This window comes from Caretta caretta, chromosome 20 (genome assembly GCF_965140235.1).
Source record: "Caretta caretta isolate rCarCar2 chromosome 20, rCarCar1.hap1, whole genome shotgun sequence".
NCBI lineage: Eukaryota > Metazoa > Chordata > Testudines > Cheloniidae > Caretta > Caretta caretta.
Genome location: NC_134225.1, coordinates 2,689,477 through 2,696,651, shown reverse-complemented (window position 1 = coordinate 2,696,651; position 7,175 = coordinate 2,689,477).

Here is a 7,175-nt window from a genome sequence, read left to right as displayed (position 1 = left end):
TTGCCCTGGGTTGGTGTGTGGGGCGCTGGGCTGGGCCCCGGCTATTTATGGCTCTGCAGGTGACTCAACTCAACGGGCAGGTGGGGTTTCCCCTGGGGCGGCAGGTAGCACCCCCGAGGGATGGTGTCAGTGGCTGAGCACGATGTCATCACCGCCTGGGCTGGTTACTGCGAAATCGCTGCCTCCCCGCGAAAGCAGAAGCGATACTGGGGGGTGGGTGGGGGGGAGCGGGACCCAGGGATCACACCAGCTCCTCGGCTCCCTGTGGCTCTCCACCGAGAGCGACACCTGATCTGGGGCGGGGAGGGGGGCAACACCGGGCAGCTCCCAAATCCCCCTTCGCGCCCCCCTCCCCAAACCCAAACCCAACAAACTCCCAGGTATTTTCTTACCGCTGAGTATGTCATCCCAGAGTCAGCAACGGGTGCCAGACCCCCGGAGTCCTGGCCCGAGCGCCCTGCTCTAAGTACTAGACCCCACTGCCCTCCCAGAGTCCTGGCTCCCAGCCCCCCAATTCTAATCCACCAGACCCCCCACACCTCCCAGAGCTGGGGCCAGAACCCAGGAGTCCTGGCTCCCAGGCCCCCGACTCTAACTCACCAGACCCCACTTCTCTCCCAGAGCTGGGGAAAGAACCCAGGAGTCCTGATTCCTGGGTTCCTGTACTGACCACTGGACCCTCCTGCTCCCTCTCAACTCACCCAGTTGTGCGCCCACCCTGGCTGAGCTTGTCAGGCCTCAATTTCCCTGGCACAGACAACTATTGGGCAGGGCGCCCTGTTATTTGGGAGGGATGTGGTTGAGAACCCCAGCGATCAGGCGGGCAGGGCACTGGGCTGATTGCGTGAATGTCTCCCCAAGGCATCAAACGTCAACCCACAGTAACCCCCTTTGCAATGCTCACTGCCCAGCGTGGGGCGGGCCAGGAGTGGAGGGGGCTCTCCCATGGGGAAGGGAGTTGGCGGGGGGGGCTCATCCCACCAGCAGGGAGCTGCGCTCAGTTTAATTTCAAACCAAGGAGGAATGAGAAAAAACCATTGAGGGAGGGGGCAAAGGGCATTGCCTTGGGGGGGGATGCAAAGAGATGGGGCCCAGGGAAGGGTGGGGGGGCAAAGGGATGGGGCCTGAGGGGATGGCGCGTGCTGAAAGGATGGGGTCTGGGCCAGACGGGGCAAAGGGATGGGGCCCAGAGGGGGTAGAGGGGCGAAGGGACGGGGCCCGGGCGGTGGGTCCAGGGGTCCAAGGGACAGGGCCGAGGGGGGGGGGCGCCCTTGAGCAGGTGGCCAGGGGGCAAAGGGATGGGACCCAGAGGGGGTGGGGGGGGTGAAGGGACGGGGCCTGGGGAGATGGCGGGTGCTGAAGGGATAGGGTCTGGGCCGGGGTGGGCAAAGGGATGGGGCCCAGAAGGGGTGGGAGGTGAAGGTATGGAGTCCGTGGGGACAGGGGGAAAAGGGACAGGACCCAGAGGGGGTGGGGGGACCCAGGGGCAGGGGCGAAGGGATGGATTTACTGGGGGGGCAGCAAAGTGGCAGGGCCCTGAGGGCAGGGCGTCCTGGGGCGGCGGGGGGATGACACCTCCCCTGGTGAGAGGGATCTGAGAGCCACATGGCTGGTGGCTGGCACTGGATGGGGTGGGGGGGCTCAGGACGATACCATCTCAGAGACACCCCCCCCCCCGAGCCCCCGGGACCCCCCACAGGCCGCTCTGCCTTCACACTGCCCTGGGACCCCAGCTGATGCCTGTGGGGGGGGGACCCGACCTAGCCGTACAATGCGGGGATGTGGGGGTTAGGGCTTTCCCCCCCGCAAAGGCAAGTGGGGCTGGTGGGAGGAGCAGAGCACTCAGTCTATGGGGGGGATGCCTGCTTAGCATGGCGGGGGGGGGAGCTGGAGACACCCCCCCAGTGAGCCGGGCATTCCAGGCCTGTCACAATCCAGGAATCCTGGGCGCCCGCCTGGCGAGGAAAACACAGCGGGGCCGGCGCCCGTCGGGGGCGGGCGAGGGCAGAATGGGAAGGAGACACTTCCTCCCGCGGCAGCTGCCAGGATGGGGGGGTGACAGGTTCCCCTGGAACCATGGGCAGGTGAGGCGCCAGGGACCGGCCTTCGGGCACCTGGGCACGGCCAGGGCCAGGCACTGACTCCGGGTCCTTGGGGGGCCTTGGGAGGGAGGGGGAAGGGGAAATCTGTGGGGGGGGGAAGCACAGGGCAAACACCAAGGCAGTGCGGGGTGGGGGGAGAAGAGGGAGCACAGGGAGGAGGCTCATGGGGGAGCTGGGGGTGAGAGGAGGATCACGGGGGGTGGAGGGGCAAGGCGGCATGAGTGGGTCAGGGAGGGGATGGGGAGCATGGGGGGCAGAGGGGTGAGGGGGCGTACAGGAGCACAGGGCGGGGAGGGGGCACATGGAGGGGCTGAGGGGTTAGAGGGGGGAGCACAGGGAGGGGAGGGGGCAAGGCGGCATGAGTGGGTCAGGGAGGGGATGGGGAGCATGGGGGGCAGAGGGGTGAGGGGGGCATACAGGGGCACAGGGAGGGGAGGGGGCACATGGAGGGGCTGAGGGGTTAGAGCGGGGAGCACAGGGAGGGGAGGGGGCAAGGCGGCATGATTGGGTCAGGGAGGGGATGGGGAGCATGGGGGGCAGAGGGGTGAGGGGGGCGTACAGGGGCACAGGAAGGGGAGGGGGCGCATAGGGGGGCTGAGGGGTTAGACGGGGAGCACGGGGGGTGTGCATGGGGGGGCTGAGGGGTTAGAGGGGGAGCACAGGGAGCGGAGGGGGAGCATGCGGGGGCAGAGGGGGGAGCATGGGGGACACAGGGAGGGGAGGGGAGCGCGGTGGGCCCACAGCAGTGCCAGGCGGGAGCCTGTTGTCCGGCCGGGCTGGGTGCAGAGGGCTCGGCTGCCCCACATGCTGCCCCCTCCCTCCCATGCCCCCCCCCCGTGCCCAGTGGCAGACATGTCCGTGCGGCTGCACCCTGCCCAGCCTCACGCCCTCGCCCGTCAGCACACGCCTTGCCCTCAGCCGCCCGCTGCTGTGTGCCGGCCACCCCACAATCGGGGGGACCCGGGGGGGGGCTCGGCCCAGCGTACCTCGCCCCCGCCCTCCCTGCCAGGCTGGCGCCCGGCCAGAAAGGAATTCTCCCGGGGAGGCCCCTGCCTTGCCACGCGGTGGCTTTGGTGCTTTGGCGGCCCCGTGTCACGGCAGGGCAAGTGGCCACAGCTGGCACCACCAGGGGCTTCCCCCTTGGTGCTGGAACCCCTGAGGCTGCCGCAGCCAGGGAGAGCCTCGAGGGAAAGAGTGGGAGGAAAAACACCCGCCTTCCTAGAAACCCGGCCGCCCTGCCAGGAGTGTCCAGCCCTTGCGCGCGGCGGGGGCGGGGGGGGGAGACCCCTGCCCCCCCACTCCAAACCGCCACAGCCCCGTCCCCTTGCCAGCACCCGCCCCCTTGGCCCCCAACGGCACCCGGCTACGCGCTGGCCGCCCCAAGCTCTGGGGAGGACCGGGAGCAGGGGCAGGGAGCAAGGACTCGTTAGCGCTGCGGGTAGGGGGCTGCTGTGCTGAGCAGCACCGGCCTTGCGATGCTTCCTGACCGTCCTTGCCAGCTGGCAGGGCCCCAGGAGCCAGCGAGCGCCGCTCAGGTGCGGGGTGCAGGGGGGGGTGGGGAGAGGGGAGGGCGCAGCTGACGGATCTCATGGGATTTCCAAGTGGCACGCAGCGAAACCCAGCCCCTCCCCACCCGCCGGGCGCAGCAATCCCGCATTGCACAGGAGCGTACTGCACGCAGCTGTGAAATCCACGGATTGCAACACAGCCCTTCCCGAGCCCCGCAGGGACGAGGTGCCAGCTGGAACGAGACCCGGGGGATGGGCCAAGGGGGAGTTTTCTCTTCCCAGGGACTCTCCCAGGCTTTGCCCTCCCGGTGCCCCTTGGCGAACAAACCCCACTCTGGGCAGTGGGGCAGCAGTCGTGAAATGGGTCTGGCCTAAACGGCCGGCCATCCTGGCCTTGGGGCAGGGACAGAACTGGGGGGGGCGGGGCCAGGCCTTGAACCCCTCGGGGCTCCCTGTATTCTGGGGCCTGCCCGGCCCCCCACCCAGAGCAGCCACAGGGCCATGGTGCAAAAGGGGAAATGGGATGTTATAGTAGAATGACTTCCCTCTCTGGGTTTTTATCAATGGGCTCGCTGATCTCGGCAGGCATGGAGGGGGAAAGCAGGGGGAATGCTATGAGGCTAGGGAAGTGCGTAACCTCGACCTCGCGCCATCGGCCCGGGGCAAGGCTGGAACGCCAGCATGGCCCGGCACATTGGTGCCGGGGCTGGGCGGAGTGGGCTGGATAGCTAGATGGGCCTATGGGAGATACAGATTAGAGGTGTATGGGGTGAGAGAGAGAAACTGGCTCTTTGCGACCAGAACCCGACCAGCCTGTGGGGTGGGGCTCTGACCTGGCCCCTGCGTGACACCACCACTGCCCACCCCCCAGCCTGGAGCCCCTGGGGCTGTGCCGTCCCCCCACCCTAGAGTGCCTGCTTTCGCTGGCAGCACTTGGGGTCCACAGTGAGTTTTCTGGCACCTGCTTCTGCTTTCGGTGTGGCCAGGATCGGTGGGGCTGAAGAGAGGGAGAGGAGTAGAGAGAGGGAAAGTGGGCGATGGCTGGAGTGGGACTTATGGAGACCGGTGATGGAGACAAGAATATCTAGAATAACCATGGGAGGGATTAAAGCCATTAACCAGTGCTCTGGCTGTGCTATAAAGCCCCCAGCTCCAGGGCAGGACCTGGCCTTTACTCTAGGGCGGGGCAGGGGTAAGGAGGAACCTTCCCCTGGAGGCCAGTGTCCCAGAACCCTCTCCTGCTGGGTGTCTTGCACCTCGCTCTCGGACACGGGTTACCAGGCCAGCTGGGCCCTTCGCTCAGATCCACCACAGCACCCAGACACCAACACACTGAACCTGTTGCTTTGATCCAATAGACGGGTGAGTGACACGTCTCTGGGGGCAGCTCCAGCCAGAGCCTGTCCCATAGAGTCATCCTGGAGTTTCCTGCCTCCCTGGTCTGTCAGGTGGGGGGATTCCCTGGTTTCTCTGTGGGCCAGGAGATCCAGCAGCCTAGAGACACGGGAAACCCAGCCGGCAGGAAGGTTCTCAAGGTATTTAGGCACCTAACTCCTATACGCCTTTGAGGTCCGGGGCCTCAGGGCTAAGGACACCCTTGCCTTTGTCCCTCGGAGCAGCTCTTTTCATCCGAGCAGGTCCAGGGGGCAGCAGGGCAGGCAGGATGTGGTCTGAAATCGGACGAGGTGTCAGGGATGCACACAGCTAGGGAAACTAGGCCAGCAAAATCCAGTGCACAGCCACAGATTGGTGTCAGGCAAGGAAGGCATTGCATCTCTCTCCCCAGCGGACGGGTTCCAGTGTGGACCGAACCACAAGGCAGGTGTGGAAGGAGGAGGGGCTGGTATGTTCAGAGCCGCACTTGTCGGCTGTTTGCCTTCGGCCCAAAAGGCTCCTGGATTTACAACCTAGATTTACAGTTTGCAACTGACGACGCCTATCAAATATTCTGTACAACTCTCGGTTCAGGGCAGCCCTAGGGCCGGTGAGATCCAGGGGGTCAGTGGCCCTTTCTGGCTGGAAACTATGAATCATCGGAATGAACAATGAACACAGTCTAATAGAGCACAGCACAGAATGTTAAACGCAGAAGACAAGTTCTAAAGCTGCCTTCCAGGGTCACCAAGGAGATCTCATCCTTCTTGACACTCGGGTGGCTAACGCCCATGGGAGTTAAAGCCCTCTGAGGATCCGGCCTTCGGTACCTGCCACCGGTTGACAGAAAGCAGAGATTTCCTAGGAACTTCCTTAATTGGCTTGAACATTTTGTGTCAGTAAATAAATAACCAGAAGCCCTGATGTGTTCTCCGGGCGCCGTGTGTATGGAAGGAATTGTAAATAAGTGTCTCCCAAAAATGAAGGCAAGTTTGTAACAACCAAAATTTGGACTAATAACTAAATACATTGATTAATAACTACATACACATCACTAGTGAGGTCCCTCCTCTCCCTCTGGGGCATGACACCCCTGGGGGTGGGGAACAGCTGTCAGGAGTTACCAACAATCGGCCTCATTGTATCGCTAAAAGGGAAGGGATGGGAAGGGGGTCCCAGGATGGAAAAGGTGGCAAACCACCACCTTAGAGCAACAAACCTGGGTTCCTTCTGAAGTCCTAGACATGTCCTTGGAAGCTGGGATGGATGCTGGGTTTTTTCAGGGGTTTGAGAGACCTAAGGGGCCAGCGCATGAGCTCAGCTCTGCTGGTGACTTTGAAGGCACCACTCTGGGTTTACAGCAGTGTCAATGAGGATGAGAATTTGGCTCAAGAAGGGTCGCGACCTAGAGCGGCCGCGAGAGGCTAGTGAGAGGCTGCTCATTTTAATAGCCCATCTCTCTGCCTGGTAAAGGTGTCTTTGGGTGGATGTGACGAGCTGCTCGGTTGATAGGGGACATGATTAGATAGATAGATTGATGGGTGTGTCTGGAGATAGATAGATAGATAGCTGGGTGTGCATGGGGATGGATGGGTAGATAGATAGATTAGACTGAGATCCTTCACAGGACCAGATATGGGTGATTTACGTCCCAGGGACCAGGTGAGAAATTTGTCCCACGCTGTGCCTCAAGGCTGCCCTGGAGAGGCAACCTCTAGAGGGCAAGTTTGGCATTCATGGCCCATTCATCCCCTGACCACTTTGCTGGGAAGAAGGGTGGAGGGCTGATGGGTGTTAATTCAATGGTGGGTAATTGTTAGGGGGACATGACTGAGACCCACCAAACTCATGTCACAGGGGGCTCCCAGCTCAGATTTTGGCAGTAAGGACGGTCCCATGAGATGCTGCCTTCTGGACTTGCTGTGGGTTTCATGCTCCCTGGGGCTCCCCCATCTCGCCTTCCAGGGACGTTGTTTGTGGGGGGGTTATATATAGTTAAATGCCACTATCCTGGAAAAAAATATAGAAATGGAAAGTTACTGGGGCATGGGAGAGCTGGGGAGGGCTCTGGGGATGAGGGTGCTGCTGGCCCTTTAAGTCTTATCGGACTCGCAGCCGTTAATCGAGGGGCTCGGCTCGCTCTGTCCCCTCCGCCCGCCCGTCCTGTTCTCTCTACCAAGCTTGCGCAGGC